Source organism: Diospyros lotus, chromosome 12 (genome assembly GCF_014633365.1).
Source record: "Diospyros lotus cultivar Yz01 chromosome 12, ASM1463336v1, whole genome shotgun sequence".
NCBI lineage: Eukaryota > Viridiplantae > Streptophyta > Magnoliopsida > Ericales > Ebenaceae > Diospyros > Diospyros lotus.
Genome location: NC_068349.1, coordinates 18,597,009 through 18,621,504, shown reverse-complemented (window position 1 = coordinate 18,621,504; position 24,496 = coordinate 18,597,009).

Here is a 24,496-nt window from a genome sequence, read left to right as displayed (position 1 = left end):
ACCATCATTACTTGCTTATGCTCTTGCACCTCTTCTATGAGGCGTTCGATGTTAAACGCCTTGAGTGTTTTCTGTTTTGCTTCGTTTTTGCGAGGTGGGACATAAGGAGCTCTTGAGTAGGTTTTTTCTGCTGTCTCTTTATACATGGGAGCTTTCCCTGCCTGCCTGTCATTTCTGGGACTTGGTTATTCAGCCCTTGAGTTCTAGTTCTTATCCCCCGTCGTGTGATCCTTGGATGGGTGTTGGGGATCTCCGGTGTTCTATCCTCATATCGGTTTGTCCTATGTGGGGACCGTGAATGTCCGACATTAGTTTATGTAGCAAAGCAGTGATTCCCTATAGTCTTCTCATATTCTCCTCATTGTTCATCCTGAGTTCATCATTATGTTATTTCAGCTCCTCAAAATTCTTCTGCAATTATTCATAATCTAAGAGTAAGACTGTGGGTGGAGCTATCCCCATGGGTCCTGGAGGTACTGAAGTCACCACTAGGTTTTTATTTGGAATTGAAAACTGTTTAAAGGAGTGTTATTCCTTACTAGCGGGCATTACATGTGGGACTTGCTTCCCTTGCCCTGTCGCATGTCTCCTCAATCTGGCTACGTGTACTTCTATAATGGCCCGCCTCCCTGAGCCTCCTCGTGCACAAAGAGGATCTGTGAGAGGGTCATTACTTAAATGATACTGAACAATAACACAAGCCAAAACACACTCACAACCCTTATTGAAACCATACCTTTTCTTTTACGTCATATAACTCATAATAACCATCCTTACATAACTATTTACAACATGAGCCCACCTAGGCTTACATAACATACATCCATCTCAAAAACATAAACGTTAACCTTAACACAGGTACCATGACACCCAGGATCTAGTTTAAGGAGAACTCTACACTTGCTATCCTCTGGACCCAAACCCCGTTGAACGAATCTGGCAACTCAAACAAATCCCTGACCTGGAATGATGGAAAGCGAACGTGAGTCACAAGACTCAACAAGCTCTAGAAAGGAAGGCTGTACGTTAAGGATAAAACTCTTTCCCAATACCCCATGCAATTCATGCCAATGCAACAACACGCCATATCATGATCCATACGTGCCTTAACTCTAAATGCATAACATAAAGTAAACTGCACATAGACGGTCCTTAGGGCCCACATAACAAACACTATGCGCCCAAGACCAACATACAAACCTGTCAGTAACCCACTATAGGCTACCATAACGTCAATCATAACCTATCATTATCCTATCATTCATTCATTGGCTTTTCATGTCATACAATGCCTTTTCCTAACACTAATCATAACATAACATCATATCATGCCCTCTTTCATGTTACTCATCATAACATAACATCATAACCTGTTGCGGTTGTGGGCCACTTCCACGGCATACATTCCGTGGTGGGCCACTGCCACGGCATACTTCCATGGTGAACGCCACCCATCACCCGTACTCATCATTTAAAATAGCACATTCTCACCATGCAATGCAACAAATAGGAAATGCAATGGCTTTTTGTAGCATAAACGTGATGACAAGGCCCCCATAAACATCAAGCCATGCTAGCGCACATAGAAATACACACATGCGATATGCTCTAAATGCACCAGCTCACCTAGAGTACCCAAGTTAGCTCTTAGACCAACCGAGTTATGCATATGCTCACATATCCCATTACACACAAGGCATGTTCCCCCAAATGAATGCAACCCAATCTCTATGCAACACACACATCATGATATGCATAAACCAAGGCAGAAATCTGGCAGTACTAGCTCTTTTGGATCGTCTAGCGCTTATCGTAACAGCCGATGACTGACGCCTATACATCCAGCCATTAACTGCCATGACCCATGGTCGACAGTCAGTGGCTTTGTACCCCATACCCTTAAGACACACATGGACGACATTAAACTTAGTCACCTAAGCTTATCATTTCACACACTTTATCCATGACAACATAAACTCCATTATGTCATTCACGTTCTCACCTCTTCTCATACACAGGAAACTATCTCCACATTCATAATAAATTATTAACATAACTCCATAATCTTGACCGTAGCCATTTTCTAAGAACCTAGCCCCAACGGGTTTGGCATCATTCCCAAGGAAAGTGGAGCGATACAAAGCTCTGTGACGGTCGAAATGAACAACACCAAGACATCACTGTTTAGATCATTCCATTAACAATAAACTCATTAATAAAATATAAGTCATAGGGTGGTTACCACATGGATTATTATTATTAATGCATGGAACCGAGTTACGGTGAGGGAAGGAATAAAATACGAGAAACCACGGAGACTTTCACGAAAAATAAAGAACATGAGAAGGGGATTAGGAGCTTGCTTGCAAATAGCTGATCCTAGCTTCTCTCGCACTCCCGCTGCGAAGTAAAATGTTTAACAGAAAGTAACAAGTTTACGACCTATATTAATCAAATCTAACCGCATAAAATCTATAATTTAAACATATAATACTTCTGATAATTTTACCCGCTTACCTGGCTAATTTAATCACGAGATAATCTTAAAATCTCATAATTTTCCTACTTATTTTCCCATTTTCCCTCCCATTTCTCCAGTTGTTGCTCCCCATTTCTTCTTCTCATTCTTCCTTCCATTTCTTCTTCTATTTGCTGGCTTGAAACTTCCCGATTTGGGCTTTAAAAAGCCAAAAACAAGTGGCTAGGATGCGACCACATGGCAGCCGCTGGGCTGCGCTGGGAGGCAACTACCTCAGAGCCGAAACGACGTCGTTTCGACCCTCACTTGGCTAAATAAAATCAACCATTTTCCCCTATGCGCGCAAGGCTTGATCCCACGACCTCTAGCCCACCACCCTCTCGCGCAACCGCCTGATCCAGCTGCCACTTTCAACATATATGTGCCTTCAGTTAATTTTAAGGTGACTTCTAACCCATTTCCAGAATTTGCACCAAAGCTTCCAAAAATCCCACACACCTCCACACCTCATTTTCCTTTATTACACTTTTACCCCGAAACTTCTAAAAATCCAACAATTGAATTCCTTCATTATTTCCATAAATACTCCCAAAAAAATTAATTAATTGCCTTAATTTCCTATTTCCTCAAAACTACATAAATTATTATTTTTCCTTAAATCTCAAAATACTCAATAATGACCTCAGCACTGGTATTTATAATTATTATTTAGTTCCAAAATTTAGGATATTACAACTTCTCCCTGTTCTGAACACTCCATGCCCCCCAGTCTGGTGGTTTGGTTGCCTTCGAGCATAGGAAAGTGCCCTGAACGCACTTCGTTCTTAGGGTGATCTTTTGAAAATTATGGTACTGTAGGCTGCACCTAACTAGGGTCTCTTGTGGCTCTCGTCCTAGTACGAGCGCTCCTTCGGGTGGGGTTAGGCGGGTTCGCCAAACCTGTTGATCTTGTCCCTCTTGGCATCTTGTGTTAATATTGGCTTTTTGTTGCATTTCTCATAAACGAGGCCAAATTGTTGTTGTTAAAAATACAATAATTAAAATTTATGATGTGGGGTCCACGTGAGCTCGGTGTCTGGTGAAGTGAGGTTGTCGTGAGAGAAGTTATAGCAAGAGAGTTTGGCACAAGGATACTTGTTGCAAGGTCTTGCCACAAGGGCTTGTCTCTGCTATGAGGATCTACCTCCCCCACAAGGTCTTGCCACTAGGATTTGCCATAAGGGTTTATCTTCGCTGCGAGGATCTACCTCCGCCACAAGGTCTCGCCACTAGGATTTACCTCCGCCACAAGATCTCACCGCTAGGATATGACTTCACTGCAAGGTCTTCTCATTAAGAAATGACTTTGTCACAAGGTCTCGCCACTAGGATATGACTTCGCCGCAAGGTCTCGCCGTAATGATCTGACCCCTTGATGCTTAAGAATGGGTTAGAAGGCTCGCAAGAAACCTCACCTGCGATGAACCTCCGATGCCTAACTTAGTGTCGGATCAAGATAACTATTCACAAAAATAGTAAAAAATACAGTTAATATGTCGAAGGTTCATCAAAATCAGAAATCCCTATCAATATCCTGTAGTTGGGTATTTATTAGGCACGATTCTCAAGGATGGCTAGTGCTGACATGTGGTGATTGCTGAATGGAGCTTAGGCTTCATCAAGAGGGGGTGTTTTCCCTGAGGCTTCCCCTCATAGCCAGCCTCTAGTCGTGTGCTGCCTCGTGGTAAGGCTGCCATGAGGCAGGCCTTCGCTACTAGCCCCTACCGCGAGGTTGCCCCTCGCGGCTAGCTATGGGGAAGCTCACGACAAGGCTTCCACAAGGTTGGCCCTTGCAACGAGCCCCTACCGCGAGGCAAGTCGCGGCAAGGCTACCACGAGGCTGGCCCTTCCAGCCAGCCCTTACCTCGAGGCTGGCCCTCCCGGTTAGCCTCCAGCCACGAGACCACTTCACGATGAGACTTCATTTTTTCATAAATAATTTATCATTTTTTCCTCCGATTTTTCCTAGCTCAACAATATCGTTCTATGGATACTTCCCCTTGCTATATACTTGCTGAGCCTTGTGGCTCACTTTGTTTCTTTTTTCATTCCAGGGAAGTGGAAGATAGATATTGGGGCGAGTTTTGGTTAGATGTGTACAGAGATGTAAAATTCCATTAAAACTGAAAGGAAAATTCTATAGGACAACTATAAGAGCAGTCTTGCTATATGGCTCTGAATGTTGGGCAGTCAAATACCAACATGAGCAAAAGACAAGTGTAGCGGAGATGAGGATGTTAAGATGGATGTGCAGCCATACAAGGAAGGATAAGATTAGAAATGAAGTTATTCGTAATAAGGTAGGAGTAGTGTCAATTGAGGAGAAGATGAGAGAGACTAGACTGAGATGGTTTGGTCATGTGAGAAGGAGACCAATAGACGCTCCTCTGAGGAGAGTTGATGAAATGGAACAATTAGTTAAAAAAAGAGGTAGAGACAGACCCAAGAAGACTTTGGGAGAGACATTAAAGTTTGATATGAAGTGTATGGATCTAAATGAAGATATGACAAATAACAGAAATACATGGAAATCTAGAATTTATGTAGCCAACCCCACATAGTGGGATAAAGGCTTGATATGTTGTTGTTGTTAGTGCCCTTTTATTTTGAAAATGTATGGGAAGTAAGCCCAAGATGATAATGCAAAGAATGTGTAATATTTATTTTGAGCTCTTATTGATAGAGGAACAATATGGGAATAAAAAGATTTTTTTGGCAATTTTGAGTATTTTGTTAGTTCCAAATGATGGCAAATATATCCCAGGAGGGGGGGTGAATTGGGATTAGGGTAAATTCTTCGATAGATTAAAGATTTATTGTTTACAGAACACTATGTTTCAAAATATCAAAGAGTATGTTTTGAAACAATCCTTTCTGTTAAGTATGTTTTGAAACCTTCCTCTATGTTTTGCTTATTTTGAAACTTTTGGCTTTTGAAAACATTTCTTTTGAAAGCATGAACAATGAGAATAAGCAAGTAAAATAGTAAAGCAATTTGCACACGAGATTTATAGTGGTTCGGCACCCACCTACTCCACTACCTTCAAGCTTACCCACTTGAAGGATTTTCAAAGACAATCACTTTCACTAGTGATCAACCACACCAAGGGTTTTACCATGGTTCACCCTAAAACTTTACACAATGAGTTTTTACGGGTTCAACTCAAACCTTACAATAAAATAAATAAAACTTATCTTTTACAACCCAACAGTTTGAATGTAATAAAATACCTTACCAAATAGTTGTTACAAACCTATTAGTATGGAGTGAGGAGAGCTTGAAAGGATGAAAGCGCCAGTTTTAGTTTGTTTCTCCTTTTCACACCACAATGCACAAGGATTAATTGAAATGATCTTCTTTGAGAGCTTGTTGAAAGAGTTTCATTCACTTGTGCTTGTGTATGTAGCAATTTCTCTTGTAGGTGTGTATACTTGTGTATGCTTGTAAGAGGTACTTCTTGTCTTCAAAGAACTGATATATATATTAAGAAATAGAATTTTGGCTAATTATAATCGTTAGAGACAAGATGTTAAAGTAAGTTTCAAAACACACTTTTTAGGTTTCAAAACAACACACTTTTACATAGAGGTTTCGAAATATACATCACATGTTTCAAAACATCCAGCATTTACAGCTAGTTATGCACTAAGAGACAAAATGAGTAAGAAACAATTTCTTTTAAAAAAAATAATTTTTTCTTATTCTCCACTTACAAAGTATTTGAAATTAAAACATCAAGGTATAGAGATAAGTCAAAAGGTGACTTTTAAAATAGCTTTTGAATTAAAATGCAAAAGCATGTCAGTTTTTCAAATATTCTGCTTACATAGTCAGATGTTTCGAAACATGCTATGAAGGTTTCGAAACATACTTTAAAAACATATTTCAAAACATGTTAAACATAGTTTTAAAATGCTTTGCTGACAGAAATGACAGAGGTTTTGAAACATACTATATAAGTTTCGAAACATATGCTTAGTTATCAAACAGATTTCAAAATATAGCATATAAACTTAGCAAACATTGAAACCTTATCAAAATACATTCCGAAACATGTATAGAAGCATGGAAAAATGATGTTTCGAAACATGGAAAGTTAGTTTCAAAACATGATGCATGAATTTTGGGTTTTTCAAACATTTGAACATTCGCGCCAAAACACTAATCATGCTTGTTTCGAAATATGAAAAAATTTATTTCGAAATATAAGATTCTCATAAAGATTTTTCATTCTAAGATTGGTTTTTCATCAAACACATTTTCTCATAAATAAAAAAATATGTATGATACAACATATTTTTTGTATTTGTATCCATTTTCAATGGACCTTCTCTCTGACTTCCTATGCTAGCGGGAAAAATCTGAGAGCGAGCCTTGACACTTTACTTGTACTGATGCAAGCAAACATGAGCTGCAAGGCCCAGCAAACATAATGGAAGAAAGCCAATGGACTAAGGAAAGGGCCTCCCCCCCATACCACATGCATTTCATGCCTATGCAACCACACACAATGCCATGAACCATACATGCGTTAGCTTCATGTGCATAATCATAAGGTAAACTACACACATATTGTAACGTCCCGCTCCCACTTACGGGTGTTACTCGTGAACAATTACCCAATTTGTATACCTGCCCGGCCATTGGTGAAGGGTGGACCATGTTTTAAGATGAAACGTCCTAGGTGGGAACTAGTCTCGTCCTTCCCTTCCCTCAAACCCCAAGATTCCCTAGCAGAATTGGGCTTCAACCACACCGCATTTGGTTGGAAAGAAAACTCAAGAAGATGCCCAACTGCCATTTTCTCAATTATTTTAAATTCTTTTTCTGACCAAGAATTTTACTAGGCTCCATAAAAATCACCATTTAAATCAATCCATTGATTGATTATCAATTTAGGAGGAAAACTCAAAATTTTCAATTTTTCCAAAATTTTGGCATTATTCTCCAAAATGCCCGAAAAATCCATTTATTTTGAAATTTCCTCCGGGGCCCAAAATCAATTTAGAAATGCCCCAAATTCCCCAATTTTTTCAAAATTTTAAAAAAAAATTTGCCAGTGGGGCCCACGACGCGCCCCGGGGCTAGCTGGGTGCTGGCTGCACGGGCTGGCCGCACATGCCGCGCGCACGGCCTCCCACGCGCACTCGCCCCCTGCAGCTGTTGCTTGCTGCCCCCTGCTGCTCCTTCACTTCTTTTTCTTTCTTTTTTTTTTCTTGGGCCTTTAAAACCCAAATTTTTCTAGAAATAATACTCCAAAAAGATGCGTTGAAAATCTCCCAATTTTCAATTCCCAAGCCTATTTTCACAACAAAAATTCATTTTCTCCAACCTCATGATTTATTCCAAATAAATTGCATCCATGGTTCTAGGCCTTCACAAGCCATTTCAAACCCTTAAATTATATCACATGAAGCACTTACAATAAATAGGCTTCCCCAAGCCATAAAGCCACAAATTAAATAATCACATGCCTAGGCTTCTTTAAGCCATAAATTTACAACAAAAGAATAATACACCATGAGCTTCAACCACAAGCTTGCACTTTCCCTTTTCTCCTTTGACATAAGAACAATCTACAAGGGGGGGGGGTAAAACCTCATGAGCCACAAAGCTCAGTAAGGGTGCATATGCAAAGTAAATACAAGCATAACAAGACTATGTAATGGCAAATGCATGCAAGCATGGTTAGGTTATTCCATCCTCACAACCCAACATGGTTTGAGGCATCAACCTACCACTTCTTTCCCACCCCCATGGCCATAGGTCTCATGTACAAGTAAAGCATGCAAAGAGATACATAAAAATTTATGCAATCTACTTACAATGCAATGCAAGGCCTCCTTCACATGGGGCCATCCCTTACCTCATTTTTGAACCTTTAAATCTTCATTTCAAGAGAGTTTCCATCTTCATTTTCTCCCATCTAAGATGGTATCCCAAAAGAAACTTACTACCATTCAAGAGAAATAAAAAGATTATTAGACTAAGGAAGAACCCTTACCTTCATCTTCTTCCTTTTCTTTTCTTCTCTTTTCTTCTCATTGGAAGATAACTCTTTCCTTCCTCTCACTTTCTTTCTGTCTTTGAAATGGCAAAACTTGAGACAAAGGCTTACTTTCCCTTTAAATACTACTCTTGTCTTGAAATCTCCATTTCAAGACTTCATCTTAGCCTGTGATTTCCATTTGCTTTTTGAGAGAAAATCCCAACCATCCATCTCTTAAGATTAAATTCATCTCTCTTGGAAGAAACACAATCCATGCCATTTCCTTCCTTTAAATCTCACCCATTAGATTACTTTTGCCTTTACAAGACTTCATCTCCACCATTAAAAGAAAGCACACTTTTAATATGTTGGCAATCCATGCCATTACTTCTCTTTAAATCCCCACCCTTGGATTAATTCTCTTTCTCAAGAATACATCTCATCCATTGGATTCTTGAAATTTCCATTTATTTCTCATTTACTTAAATGAGACCATTTTCATAACCATCACACTTGAAAGACATAAATAATTTATTTCCCATTTAATTTAATGGGACCATTTTCCACTATTAATGCATGACTAATTCTTTTTCTTTTGAATTTTTCTTTTAATCCAACACCATCATGCCTCTCATTAAATGCTTGAAAGACTAAAATAACTTCTTTTTGCATTTAATTAAATCCTTCTCCAACTCATAAATCCACATATATATATATGCTCCCACATTTCTAATATATAATTTTTTTCTCTCAAATTTTCAAGATTATGCCAAGTGTCACTCTAAGACACAAACTTGGCTTCCAAGCCTTTATCTTGGCCATCCATGTGGCATCACCACTTTTATTCACCAATTTAGGAAAAAATAATTATTTCCTCCAATAATTTTATATTCTCCAATTTCCTTATTTTCCATAATTAATTTCCTCTATGGAATCACTCCAAATTACCAAAATACCCTTTCATGAATTATTAATCCCATATTTCCACATAAATACCAAATTGGGATTTTATTCACTTACACACCTAATTCCACATAGGAATTATTTTTAATTTATCAAAATACCCTTTATTGGACTTCACTATTTAATTTACCAAAATACCCCTCTCATAGGGCACCCTCAATCTCAATGATCCATCACCTCCTCAAGGGTATTTTTGGAAGTTTCACACTTCCTTTCTTATTCCCTTAACACCGGGATTACTGGGTGTTACACATATGGTCCTTGGGGCCCACATAAAATGCACATATTGGCACCCAAGTCCCACATACAAACCTATTAGTAGTCCACTATAGGCTACCATATCATCACTCCTAGCTTGCACTTTCCTGTCATTCATCAATTTCCTTTTCCTGTCATATCATTCCTTTTCATATCATTCATCAACATAACACATCGCTATAACTTGATGCTGTTGTGGCCCTCTTCCATAGGCTTACGCACCAGTGTGGGCTGCACCCACCTCTCAAAGTCGCTCGTTCTCACCATGCAATGTAACAAATAAGTAATGCAATCGCTTGTGCAGTATCAACGTGATGACAAGGCCCCCATAAACCAAGCATCAGGCCATACTACACCCACATAAGAATACACACATGCAAGGTGCTCTAAATGCATATGCTCATCTAGGGTACCCAGGTTGGTAGCCAAGGCTAACCGGGTGATGCCAATGAGCACACTTTCTATCACATACAAAGCATGTCCCCCAGTGAGTGCAACCCATTCCCTCATGTGTCACACAACAGTACCATGATGTGCACAAAGTCAAGATGGGTGACTGCCAATACTAACTCTTCCGACCTGTTAATAGCTTATCACAACAATTGATAACTAACGCCCTTACATCCAGTTATCAACTGCCATGACTCACGATCGACAGTCAGTAGTTTTGAACCCCACACCCTTTAATATCAATAGATAACATTAACCTATACTCTTTATACTTCACATTTTGTAAACTTTCCCCTAACTATTCATGCACATTTCCCTTTTAAGACTCTTAACACAACCATTCCTTCTGCAAGGAGACACGATTCCTTGTGTAATTTGAACCTAGCAACAACGCTCATCCCTTAAGGATTTGGGGGTGACTTAAAACCCCCACTTAGAGTACGGACATGACTCGACCGAATTTGACTTTAGCCAATAATTTAATCAGACCAAATTATTCAATACCAGAAGAAACAACACCAAGAAGACTCGCAATGGGGAATTACACATTGATCAAGTTAGGAGCTTGCCTGTTTAACAGTGGATTTCAATGTTTTCTGCTCGCACACGGCAAATATACGTAATGCCTAAATACATAAATTTTATCCAAAAATTAATAAAAATACATGTTAAATTAAATCTGAACCATAAAATATTTTTAAAGTATACTTCACACTTACTCAGCCAATTAACAACCCAATTAAATCGAACTTTCTCCCAAATTTTTGCAAATTTTTCCTTTTTCCTAGTTGCTGGCCGCACCCTTTTGCTCCCTCAAATTCCTCTTGCCCTCCTTCTTCGAAAATGGCTAAAATTGGCCTTTAAATTAGCAAAACGAAGGAGTAGTGGCCAAGGCAAAATGAAATGCCCAGCGCGCACCATGTGGCATGCGATTGGAAAAATCCAGCGCGTCTCCTAACACACGAACACCCTCTCCCATGGATTGATCTCGTGTCCACCAGCCTCACCCACGAGCGCTTAACTACCACTCCAACCTCGCCTTCATTATTCATGCACCCTCAATTAATTTTAAACTAACCCTCAACCTATTTTCCATAATCGTACCAACACCCCTAAACTTTCAAAAACCTACTCTCACTCCCAGCACAACAATTATTCCTTATTTCATTTATACCCCAAACATTCCATAAATTAATTAATTTAATTTATTATTATTATTATTATTATTATTATTATTATTATTATTATTATTATTATTATTATTATTATTATTACTACTACTACTACTACTTTTAAGAAAAATGACTTAGCATTTATTATTATTTCTTATGTAAAATAACTTAGCATTTGCATTACTTATTCGGTCGTTATAGAAATCCCCTCTTTCAACAACTTGAGAAAGCAAATTAGAACCTGACTTTGTAAAAAAAATGAGCTAATTAACTTGCCACCATCTCTCTGTATATGCACCAATGGATCGAAGAGCTCTAGAATTGCTTGAACAAAATGCCCATGAGCCTTGATATAGGAAACATTAAAAGATTTAGATTAAGAAGCAACTAGCCATAGCAATCCACATTATCAATAAAGCTAGCTTGTATTTTCTTCCATTGCAACCACCATCTTACCCTTATCATCTTGAACAATAACTCATATTTAGTGATGACAAATGGGTTGACTTAGCCTAGATTGTGGTTGACCTATTTATAGGGCTACACCCGACACTTTTTATATGGGGAGAGCTTGGCCCAACCCAAAAACCTTGATGGATTTGGCCTAGCGGGTCGATTTCTTTTATTCAAAAATTATAATTTGTTTATATTTTAAAATTCTTCACTCTTGAGTTTTAACATTATTTTAATTTTCACATTTCAAACTTTCACATGATTTGTAAATTAGATTGTGAAACTTATTGGAAAAAATGCATACTAAATGAATCTATTTATAATTTAAATAAATAAAAAAATTTATCTTGAAGAACTTAAATATATTAGTGATTGTTATATATGAGTGTGTGTGTGTGTGTATCGGTTGTGAAGTGTGTAATGTTTTAGCATCTAGTAAAGAACAAAGAATAATCAAAATCATAAAATAAAAGACGTAGGCACAGAACAATTTATAGAGCAATAGTTTTTGTTATGATAACATAACACATCTTTTCGTCAAAAATTATTTTTAATTTTTATTTTTAAATTTTAGAAGATAGCAATATTATAAAACTTATTATTGCCAAAATACAACAATTGAATTTATTTGTCCAGAAAGGAAGGTATGTGTGGGCAAGTAGCACTAGCGAGCATCCAAAAGTGGAATGGCTCAATTCGCTGTCTGGAGAAGTAGAGTTCACAAGGCTAAACTCGATCCATTGTTCAGGAGAGTAAGATGACTGCCCTGGGTCTTCGGAGCACTTTCATCTCGGTGAGTCATCAAGACAATGGGGTCCTTAGGGCTAGGGTCTTCGCCTAAGAGGGTCTTTGGATTACATGGCTCCAGGGGAGTGAGGAAGTCTCTGCGAGGGGAAAAGGGGTGGGTTGCTGCTTGTTGTCTCTAGATGGGTCTTCAGGGTCTTCAAAATGTCTATGACACAAGAATAGTCAGAAGGCACAAGGGGAACTCTCCCACGTGGGCCCTTCGATGCCATAGTCAGATGAAATCATGATACAAATGAAAGTATGAGAATGGGTTATGTGTGAGTAAATCTTCGAATGGGTGTCTTCGGGTGGTCCAAGAGAGTTGGGTTTGTTGGATGGGTTTTCGAGTGCTAGATCCAAATCTCGAGGGTGCAAATCCGGGGGGTATTTATTAGCGTCGAGGACTAGACCACAAGGCAAGACTGAACACATTACATTATATGATAAGTGAATTTAGTTGCATTTTTTTTAAAAAAACTTTGGAACATTACATTATCTGATGCTATTTTTATTTATTTATATTGTAAAACAAAAGAGTTCTATTTTTGGAAGCAAAATATTACATTTCATTGTTGTTTGTGTAAGCATGCCGCTTTGCATCAATTGCTATGCTTTTCCAGTTTAGTAGGAAAACAACCCAAATTCAGAAGTTAAACACAACAAAATACATACAAAAATTATTAGGTAATGGCCTCATGTGCATCTTCATTAATAATAATTCATCAAAATTACAATTGATTGATGAAAATATATAGCACACAAGATGATGATTATGATAGACCAAACAAAGGAGAGGATTAGATGTGATGAGTAGTAGCATTAATGCATAGACAAACACCACGAACACATTCCAGTTTGCCATCAATACAGCGAACCTTGTGACAATCAGCTACACTTGAACAATGGATCTCAGATGTTTCCATTGAAGTTGATTCTACAAATTGGCTCCTTGTCATCAGTCTTGATCTCAAACTATCTAAATAAATGACAATAAGAACAATTTAGTCTTAATTCCATTCTATAGAGTTAAAAATATGAAAGAATTTTAATTCATTAATCACCTTTCAAATATTACATAAATAAACAAACAAAAGCTCAATCCTCACAAGCAATTAGCATATATTATATGGATGTATGCATTAGATCAATATAAAAATCAAAAGGAAGAGAGATGTGAGAGTAATTGACCTGCGCAAGAGAAAACCAAGCACAACACTAATAGCACATTGGTAAAAGAAGCCTTCTGATCCATATGAAATGATATTTAAAAACAAAGAGCCTTATTACTGGCGAGTGATGAATGATGAACAATGATGTATCTAAAATTGCCTTCTCCACTACACTATATATATACAACTCACATTGATCTTTTACAAACAATTTTATAAAAAAATGCAAAATTAGGCCATCCATTAAATGTGTATATTTTTTTTCATTGCTTTCTAAATTAAGAAAATTTCTTAACCGCCTAACTAATGGCTCTAGCTAGTTGTCTGGCCATTTAACTTATGCACTTTAATTCTTATTCTCTAAGGAAATTTCCAACCTTATCAATTTAGCAAGTACTCATTATTCATATATTTTTCATGGGAAATTGTCATTATACATATTATAATTTTCATATACAAATCATCTCATTAATGATACGGTAAGGGTAATTTCTATCAATATAATGATCATTTTGACAACTAGAAACTCATATCCATGCATTTCTTATTTGGTGCATCTTATTTCTTATATCGGATTGAGAATGTACTCCAAAATCCATATATGGCTTATATTCTTACTTAGCTACTGAATTTTTTCATATCCCCTTAAAAGTTCATTGAAAAATTTTATTATTCAGTCAAAATTTTACATGGAGTTCCTACCTTTAATTAAATTAGTAACATTTCTTCCTTAAAGTGTTTATTACTCTTTTGAATAAATATTAATTTTACCAAAATTTACAATTGAGTGTACATATTTCTTATAGAAATAACATTAATAATATAAGCAACTTCAACTCCTATGTGTAGAATTCTTTTAGAATTTTTCTTTGCCTTCTTGTTGGCTCTATTTTTTTTTTTCTTTGAAGTACTTTGGTGATTTGTAATTTAATGCTTCAATTGGTTATATGTAACTAATGGACTGATATATAATTAATTAATAATTAAAATAAAGAAAACATGTACCTATGAAAAGGAGTCGTATATAAAATTATATTACAATAGAATTCATTGATAACTAAATCTTTTTTCTGTTAAATCAAGAAGAGAAAGAAGTAATAGTGTATGAAAACGTTTTACAATAAAGAAGTAAATTGCTATTGGTAAAAACAAAAAGAAAATGTGAAAAAGATTTTAATGAAACAAAAGGTGGAACCAGGGTTGGCCCTGAGATTTTAGGGGCCCCAAGTGAAATTTTATATGGGCCCTTAAAATCTGAACATATTATATATTTTATTATATAATATTATATATATAAGTAGGGCCCTTAAAATTTTATATGGGGGCTTCCTCAGCTACTTTTTTCATTTATTATATATTTTATTATATATAAGTGGTAGCGCGCTGCCTTGTTATATTAAATTTATTTTCCTACTAATTAATTACAACTTTTTCTCCCATGAAAGCCATATCCCTGCCTTTTTTCCATTGTATTGAATTTTTCAACTTAAAATTAGTTGGATATGAAATGGGCCCAGGCCGCTTAGGCCCAAAATCGGCCCTGGGTGGGGGGCCCTAGGCGACTGCCTTGGATTTCTACCCTCAGGGTCGGCCCTGGGTGGAACTGACTATCCAATAGTAATGCATGTTGTCACTCACAACAAAGCAAATGAACACACTCAAACACAATATTGACACATTCATTTTGTTTGGTACAATTTAGTTTGTCATTAAGTACAAACTGAATTATGGGGATATATCTACAATAACTATAGAGATAGCCTTTGAAAGGAAGTCCCCTCTTTCAACAACTTGAGCAAGCAAGTTAGACCCTAACTTTGTAAGAAAAAAATGGGCCAATTAACTTGCCACCATCTCACTGGACATGGCTTTGTCGATCATATTCACTAATGGAACCAAGAGCTCTATAGTTACTTGAATAAATTGCCCATGAGCCCAAATAGATGAAAAATAGACCTAGATTTAGAAGCAACTAGCCATAGCAATCCACATTGTTAATAAAGCCTTTGTTTTGTGTTGTTAAGTAATCTATTAAGTTATTAAAGTTTTCATTTGATAAGCAAATAATAAAATTCTATTAAGTGATGATGACCAAAACAGTGTGTTAAGGTTAAAGAAAGATTGTAAAAATAATCAAGTAAGATATATATATTAATCGAGTAAGTCAAGTCTTCAATCGAGTATTATTCTCTGTTAATCAAGTAATGAAGTAATATCTCTAATTAGGTCAGATTATTGATTCTTTTAATCATGTAATCGAGTAATTATGTTATCAAATTCTTGTATTTGTGTAAAAATCTAAGTCACTCAAGTAATGATTTTGCTAGACAAGCCTTGAAAAAATTTAAAGTAAGGTTTGATATTTTAATCAAGTATATCCTATATGTAATCGAGTAGACATAAATTATATAATAGGTAATCAATTGCAAATCTTAGTATATGCGAGTAAAAATCAAATGTACTCAACTAAATAAACATTTGTATTCAAGTAGATAATACAAGTTTCTGGTAATGTAAAGTTAATTGAGTATATATCCTCTATAAATTTGTCAAGTCTTTGGATCATTTTTGTAATCAAGCACTTGACATGTTAATCGAGTAATGATTGATGTGTACTTGAGTGATTTACCTTTTTAATCGAGTAGATATCTATTAGAAATATGTTATGTCTCTGGACTATTAATTTAATCAAGTACTAAAATTGTTAATAGACTAAAGATATTAGTACACTCAAGTAAATAAAGTTTTCTAATCAAGTATGTATTTAAATTTTCTGTATCAAAAATTTAATCGAGCGAAAGGTAGTTTGTATTTGTAATGCCCCGGTATTTTGGGGAAATAATAAAGGGAAAGGAATGAACTAGCTAAATCTATGTTGATTCAAAGGTGGAAATCAAGCCAAGGGGAGTTTGAAAAGTCTAAATTGGGGTAAAATGTATATATGTTCATGTTATGGGATTTATGTTATTTAGGAATATTGGAATGTGAGATTATGGATTTTTGGGATTTATATCAGTGAGTTATGGCTTAAGTGTGGAATTATGTAAATAAATAGAATTAAGGAAATTGGGGAAAGTATAAAAGGAAGAGTGAGGCTTGAGAAATGAAGGAAAATTAGGAAAAAGAGAGAGGGAGTCGACGGGATTGGAAAGGAGAAGCTAGGGTTGCCATATCTTCTTCTTCTTCTCCATCTTCCCTAATCACCAAGGATTCAAGAAGCTTGTGTGCTAGTGGGAAGTTGATTCATCATCTTGCTCCTCCTCTCTAGTTGGTTTTCTTATGGCTTGAAAGTGGTTGGAAGACTCCTACTCTTGTGGTAATTCTTGTATGCAAAAAATCAAAGGAGAAGCTCACCAAGGCAAGTTTTACTCTTCTCAAACTCGTTTAAACTCTTTGAGTTTAGTATGTTGAGGATTTGAGTTAAAAACCTCCATGTTTTGCAAAACCAAGTCCTTGTTGATACATATGTAGAAATATTTGTAAATATCCCTCAACTCTTGGTTGTCTTCTTTGAAGTGATTTGGAACTTCAAATAGGGGCTATTCCACCCTATAATCTATAAAAATTAAGGTGTTATTTGAAGTGGGGGTGGATTGTGCGAGTGTTTTGGGGTGTTAGCTTGCATTTGGGTATGATTCGGGGCCTTTTTCCTTGCTGTCGATCTATAGATGGTAAGGCAAATGTCGACCATTTGTAGAAACAGTCGACAGGTTACTTGCAGCTGTCGACTATTCATTCCTGTTTTACTTGGCAGCTTGCGCATATTGTACTCTTTTGGGTATAACTTTCTGTGGTTATAGTCGATTTAGGATCTGCTTTTTGCGTTATAATATAGGCTAGATAAGATTCACTTTGATATATGATTTGGGTTATTTGGACAAGTATTATTCCTGTAGATTTCCTGTGAATTACCCCCTTGAAATCTGGGATTTCTGTTTCAATCCGACAATGCTCTGGTTTTGGGGGTATAACTTCTTGTGGTAATATCCAAATTGAAATCCAATTTTTGTCCCATAAACTAGACTTATTAATTTTGTTTTGGTATATATCTTGGATCATTTAATTATGTTTTGAGGTCATAGCAACCCTACCAATCTTGGCCTAGAATATAGAGTTCTTCCATTTTGAGTGATCTGCCTTGCTCTAGTTTTTGGGAGATAAATAACTTACTTTGGGGTATTATTGGAGTATGATGAGAGCCATTGATGGGCTAGATGATAATGCTTCTCGATGTAATTCCTTGAGAGATTAAAAGTCTTCTTGAGCATTATCGATGCATCTTGTTTTCACTAGCCAAGTAAGGGTTGTTTTCCCTACATTTATTTGTGGAATGATGCTGAACCCTAATGAGATAGGTTCTAGATGGTCGGTACTGGATTTCTTGCATAACTTTGCTTGTCGTTTTATTGCCATGATTTATGTTACTCTATTGCCTTACATTATGATATTGGACCATGGGTTGCATTCATTGGGGGTCATGTCATGTATTTGTTAGGGGGTGTGAGCATTGGCATGACACAGTTGGCCTATGAGTGCTGACTCGTGTAACTAGGCGAGCATATGCATGTAGAGCATCTCGCATGTGTGAATTTACTACGTAGCATGGCCTGATGCTTGGTTTATGGGGGTCTTGTCATCACGTTTATGCTGCAAGAGACATTGCATTTTTTTTATATTTTGCATTACATGGTTCCTTTACGCATGCCAAATTTGACCATGAGATGTACATTTATTCCTGAGATGAGAGGACCGTCTCGATAGAGCTTTGGCTCATGAGATTTACTATTTCGGGTGTTGGGAGTACCGCCCCGATGAAGCTTGGCTTGTGATTATGATGCATAAGACTGGGGGTTCGAGTTCCACAATAGCTTTCGATCTTTAATGTGGTTGGGTTCATGGTTCTGATATGATATGTTAGCCAATTTATGGCAGCTGCAGGTTTATATATAGGACCTTGGGCGCCATTGATTGTATACCTTATGTGGGCCCCAAGGACCATATATGTGCATTCATGCATTTATACTGTTGTTTAACATTATCTCTCATGATATGGCATGTTGCATTGAGCATGACTCGAATGGATTAGAGTTCAGTTCCTGTGTAAGTTAGTCTTCCGTTTTGTTGTCCTTTTCTTCTATATATATATATATATACTGGGCCTTGTGGCTCATATTTTTTAATATCCGAGCATCTCTTAAGGCTATAAATGGGAATTATTGAGGATATAAATAGTATTTGATGAAGGGTAAAAGTGAAATTTTCAAAAGAGATAGGCTGTAGGATGCACTATCATTGTTTTAAGAGACCGAATTGACCGGAGGGAGTACCCCAGACCCTAGATAGCCAAGGAAAATGAAATAGTACCGACGAGTGATTCAAGTTATGATTTTAGGTATCAAAAAAAGTGGGAACGGGAACAGTTTTCAGTACAACTGTCGACTGGGCTGAGAAAATTGAATCGATGTAGGGATCATTCGAAGAGTCAACGGAGTGTCTTGAGGACTTAGATTTTGTATATGAAACAACCCTTGAGCGATTTCAAGTTGAAACGAATGAATTTAGGCTCAAAACGATCAATCGAGCCTAAGTGTAATTTTTTAAATTTACCAGAGGGAGGTCAAACGGATAATTTTTCAAAAATTTCAAGGTTGAAATGAGGATTACTAAACTTGTGGGCCTTAGTGGTATAGTTGGATAGATCAGGGGTATCATGCAAAGGGGAGAAATGACATTGGAAGAATCAAGGGGGTGGAAGTGCAATAAATCAAAGTTGGGTAGTGTGAATGCAAGCCAGAATTCGGCCGCCGCCTTTCACCACACGTGGAGGCCTATTCCGGCGATGGGACGGCCAAGGGGGACCTAGGGAAGGTCGTATATAGCCGAGGGATGCTTGGGGGCCAAGCCTTGGCCTCTAATTGGATGAAAAACGGCCGAAAATCGTCTATAAATACCTAGGTTTTTGGCCGAAACTGTTAGAGTTATGCCCCACAAGCCAATTATATTTACATGTAATTGATCATACTTTACATTGTGATTCTTTATCTTCAATCAATTGTTATTGCAAGGCATTATATTTTTATTTGTCATTGATGGTTGTCATCATTATTTATTGAAATCCACACTTGACAAAGTCCATAGATCAAATTAGCTCATGGAATATGGTCATGCATAGAGATGGCGATTATGAAACATATTCCTTTCAAGCCTTGATCTTAAATGTTCCTAGTCATAGAGTTATTAGGATTGGACACTAGTAACTCGGATAGACTAGCACAAATGATGCATGCTCAATTAGGAGAATGTCTTGTTTCATGGACATTGGTGTGAGGACAATAGTGCATATATGTGAGTGTTTATTATAAGAATAAGTACACTGAACTGACCTGCTACAGAATTCCTAATGATTATTATTTAATGTCAAATTGGAATTCCTGTGTTGCAATAGTGTAGATTGATTCTTAGACTTGAGACATCATGGTAGTCTTATATTTGACTGGTTACGCTTTGGTTCTATTTTGGATTCTAATGGAGTCATTAACAAACTATCATTGGACATAACCTTATCACATATGAAGGCTTGTGAATGTCGAAATAGGATTTATCACTTATCAACAAGATGAGAAGATGTCCTATGTATTTCGATGATTTCATGACTAAGGAAATTCTTGGCCAAGGTGAGGTGGAAATCAAAATTTGTTTTGATTTCACCTATCAAGTCATAAATCTGGAATGGATGCATAGTTATTGAATGATTATGGTTTCGTCATAAAACCATACCCTAAATTCAATCGAGACATAGATTGATGAAAGGATTTTATTACACGGTAATTACAATTGAAAAGGTCAGTGTTTTTCATCGTTGGCTAGGTTTTCATGACATGATCCTAGACGTTAACCATGATATGTAGGGTTTTAGAATTAATTTGATTAATTCTAAAACTATTAATTAAAGAGTTTAATTAAGAAACCTATGAGATGTGTTAATTAAGAAGCCCATAAGTTTAATTAAAGAGTTTAATTAATCTAATAAGTTGGGCCTTGATATAGCCCAATAGAATTGGCCCTACATCTAGCCCAATGGTGGACCTAAGGGGTCACACACTTAGGTCAAGCCCATTCCACAATTTAAAAGAGAGATTCAGCCCAATGTGATTAAGGGTCAGGCCTAAATTGTTTAGGGATTTTCCAAGGCACGATTAGGGTTTTTTAACTCTAAAAATATGTCGCTTAAGAAGCTGGAAAGGAAGAAGAAATTTGGATCTCTCAAGAGGCACCTAGGGTTGCTAGCACTACTCGAGGCGTTCGTGAAAAGGGTCGATCATGTGGACCGACTTGGAGGAGTTCGCGCTTGCTACTCTACAGATCATAACCGGGCAGAATCAAAGCTTCACGGTCGCTGGTTTCCTAACAAAAACTTGACACTCAAATTACTCACGATTGAAGATGAATCGAAGAGAGTGGATAGAGGGCTTTTGATCCTTGCGAGAAAGGGAGAAAATCTGGAGCATTTGGTGCAGTTTAGTATTCGTTTGAAGCTGGTTCGAAGATGGCTAGAAAAATCGAGGTGGACGGCTATGCGGGACCTGCAACTTCCCTTTTGGGGCGTTTTCCAGTGGCCTTTCGGCCTGAAAGTTATGCCAGTGGGATCAATTCTTCAAGGGCTTCAAGTGGGTACCATTTGTTTTGACATCGGAGTTATCGGCGGTGGCCAGAGAATTGAGGAAGATGGTGGCGCGTGGCTGCAAGCGCCACACTCCACGCGCTAGGCACATGAGGGCGCGTAACAAGGGGCATTTCAATAATTTTAATTTCAGTATTTTCCTTGATTTATTTTAGGATTTATCATGTGGAAAAATTGGGAAAAATGTTTGAGGAGATAATTATTTTAGAATTATCGAGGTGAAAATTAGGAGAAAAATAGAGGAAATTAAGGAAAATTGAGAAAAAATGGATTTTAATTCTCTTTAATTAAATATGGTGTTTAGGGAGTGTTGTGGCTTGAGATGGTGTATAAGTCTGGGTGTTTGTAATTTGGCATGCAAATCGAGGCAATACACGAGGATTGAGGCAATCCGACTACGTCGAGGTGAGTGGTCTGATTCCAGTTTTACCTTTGTTTGGAAGTGTCTTGGTGTGCATGTAGTGAGTTCAGGTGAGCAGTTTTACCCTCCCGAGCTCAAGTTATATGTGATTGAACCAGTTCAAGTGAGCAGTTATACCCTCCAGAACTTGGGTTGTGTTGCAAAGGCGTTTCTCTTATGTACTTGTGACATATTGAACATATGGTATATTGCATCAACTGTTTTTAACTTATAAAAGAGTCGGTGCATGGCGTGTGATTTTCATATCATCGAGGTGTCGATTTTCGTGTTGTTGTTGGGTTCGTATGGGACATGATGGAGTCTTCTTGAGAATAGGACAAGGTTAATCCAGGTGAACGGGTGACACAGTAGGCCACTCGAGAGATTAAGTATGTCGCGACAAGGTCAACCCCAAAGGTGTGTGGAATGGATTTTTCCACATGAGGTTGAGTATGTTAGGGAGATTTCTCAAGTTAGACGTGTTGCATGTCGTTGTTGTCTGTATATGCCATGCTTGTGTGTCTTTCATGCATTCAGTAAATTGTTTCATGCCATCACTTAGATGTTTTATCATCTAATCGGGGTTATGCCCCTGGAACATTCAAACGTTCAAGCCAGGGACTGCTGCGAGGACGAGGAAATGGCCAGTCGAGGGCTAATGGTGTTTAGAATGTTAGTCCTTGTATCATTTTTAGGTGACGGTATTTACCTTAGTATATGTATGAATGGTTGTAAGATAATGATGTTATCATTTGGTAGTTTGTAATACGTATTTCAGTGTAGAAACACCTTGTATGAAACTCGTGGTAGGTCACGGTATTTTGATATTAATGTATCCGCTGCATTATTCTATGTCTCGTTTAGTTTAAGATTATTGATCTTGTTAGTTAAACGGGAAAGGCTGGTATTCTTGGGAGTTTTATCTGCATGTGAAGATTGTTCTTGGAATCACCGCGGTTATGAACTTGGAAAAAAAAAAGATTTTCGAGAATTCCCTTATAGTGACACGCCTGGCGAGGTGGGGTGTTACAATTGGTATCAGAGCCAGGTTAAAACCCTTGGATGGTTAGGCTAGGTTGTTGAACTTAGCATGGTTAAAACCATTGAACGAGAACTTAGAACAGGGTTATGAATTCACCACAAAAAGCAAGTTTTTTGCGGCGGCTTTTTTGTAGCGGTTTTCAAAACCACCGCAAAACATGGTATTTTGTGGCGGTTTTTCAATCGCCGCAAAATATGTTTTTTACGGCGATTTGTCCAATATTTTGCGGCGGTTTCGAAAAGTTGCCACAAAATTAATTAATTAAAATTATAAAAATAAATTTAGCAACAGTTTTCTCAAAACCGTCGCTAAATTCATTAATAAAAAAATTCAAAAAAATTAAATTTAGCGACGATTTTATCGAAACCGCTGCAAAATTCAATAATAAAAAATCAAAAATTAAATTTAGCAGCGATTTTGTCAAAATCACCACAAAATTAAATAATAAAAAAATCAAAAATAAAATTTCACGGCGGTTTTAAAAAATCGCTGCAAAATTCAGTAATAAAAAAATTAATTTAAAAAAATAATAATTTAAAAATTAAATTAAATTAAATTTTAAAAAATAATCTATTTTTTTATTTTTTAATCAATTAATTTATTTATATCAATTAATTCAATTAATTTATTTAATTTCATTGAATTAAATTAAATAATTTATTTATTTTAAATTTATCAATTAATTAATTTATTTTAAATTAATTAATCAATTAATTTATTTAATTTAATTAATTGGCTTAAAACATTTTATGTTCAATTAATTAAGTTAATATGTTAATTCTTTTTTAGGTGTTTTGAGAGTTCAATTAATTAATTCAATTCAATTAAAAATAAAATTACTTTTTTATTTTATTTAATTTGGGGCTAAGTGTAATTTCAAAAACTTGAGTTTGTGGGTGTAAAGTGAATTTTGAATAATAGTGGTTGGATTACTTTATAATTAATTTGCACGAATATATTACAAGGTAGCTTTGCAGATCAGCTGGCTTCGCGTGCATACGCGCGTAATGGTGGTCATGGGATCAAAACTTAGGAATTACATTGATGGAATTTATTCCAGTGGGCGCGCGGGGGTGGGGCAGTGGGCGCGCAGGGGCGGGGCCTGGCATGCGCTTGATTTTGGCTTGCATGTGGTAAATAGCGGTGGTTTCAAAATCGCCGCAAAAAAATTAAAAAAAAAACGCCGTTAAATTATTTTTATAATTAAATTTAATATTAAATTCAATTAAATTTAGTGGTGGTTAATTTAAAAAATCGCCGCTAAAAATATCACTTAGCGGCGATTATACCAGCGGTTGATAAAAATCGCCGCTAAATGCTGTGCGATGGCTGTATCAGTGGCGGTTTTGAAAACCGCTGCTAAATGCCAAAAAAATCACTGCTAAAAATCAAATTTTCTGTAGTGATTCTAAGAGACATTCAAAACGTAGATGAAAATGGTATGGAGACTCTAGAGAGGTGAGATTTGAGGTTTTTAACTTGATTATAATTTCAGGGACAAGAGGAGACGAACAAATTCTATTCACATTTTGGGCACATCAGTGAGAGGTGAGAGAGCCAGTAATAAGAGTCATCGAAGGGACATAGATATATGATCAGCAAAATGTTAGAAAA